The following is an 869-nucleotide window of genomic DNA, read 5'->3' on the forward strand; positions in this document are numbered from 1 at the left end:
GTTCCCCACTCACCCGACCACGCCAAGGGCATAGAAGGCACAAAATGAACGCTTGGTGGATACTCCCCGGGAACTACGGAAAGGCGCCCGACGCCTGAGCTTGGGCTGATGGTGGCCACTAGCCGCTCTCACCCACAGCCTCAGCCTCAGCCTCAGCCTCAGCCTCAGCCTCAGCCTCAGCCTCAGCCTCAGCCTCAGCCTCAGCCTCAGCCTCAGCCTCAGCCTCAGCCTCAGCCTCGCGCGACCCCTGGACGGCGACGCAGCGGCGCGCACGCGCAGACCGCGGCTAAGCCGGGGAGCGCGCGCCCGGCGGGCGGGGCCGGGGAGAAGTGCGCGTGCGCAGGAGGCCTGGCGGGCTCGCGTCGCGAGCGGAGGGCGAGGGCCGGCGGCTGAGTGAGTCCCGCGGCCAGCCTTTGTTCGAGGTCGGCGCCCGCCTTTTTCAGAGAGCGTTCTTTAGTGACTACTCCCGACGAGGCCGCGTTTATGAAGCGCGAAGAACGCTTAGTCAGTGTGTGAGAAAGATCGTGTCTGAGCCTGGGAGGCTCTTGGGTGTGAGGTAACGGCCCCCAGCGGCCTAGTGCTCCGGTGAGGTTGGCTTTTCCTTGCTTTTTTTTCCCCCGAAGGAGATTTCCCTCCCGGCCGTACCAGTCGGCAGCTGTCCCCTGACGTAACCTTCGCAGCCCTGGGTCCCCTGGACGCCCAGCACACCGCGTGCCAGGGCGTGTCCCCCGCGCGGCGTAATGCCCGAGGCGGCGGCCTAGTCTCCGCGCGGGGTCGAGGGCGAGCTGAGGTGGGAATGGAGGCCGGTGGCGTCCGTGGGTCTCAGCCAAGCGCACGGCCTGGGCCGAGCCGGGTACGGATGCCCCTCC

The 869-nt window shown here is 68.1% G+C and overlaps 1 protein-coding gene across 1 annotated transcript in view; it reads left to right on the forward strand.

Annotated features, from left to right (window-relative positions):
* The first annotated feature begins 494 nt into the window (after nucleotides 1-494).
* The window catches only part of MAJIN (membrane anchored junction protein), a 26,294-nt gene continuing 25,919 nt past the window's right edge, over nucleotides 495-869 (forward strand). Inside the window, exon 1 of the mRNA XM_039860167.1 lies at nucleotides 495-556. The gene's annotated coding sequence lies outside the window, so the exon portion shown is untranslated. The remainder of the gene's footprint in view (nucleotides 557-869) is intronic.

This window comes from Pteropus medius, unplaced genomic scaffold (assembly GCF_902729225.1).
Source record: "Pteropus medius unplaced genomic scaffold, Ma_sr-lr_union100, whole genome shotgun sequence".
In the NCBI taxonomy this organism is placed as follows: Eukaryota; Metazoa; Chordata; class Mammalia; order Chiroptera; family Pteropodidae; genus Pteropus; species Pteropus medius.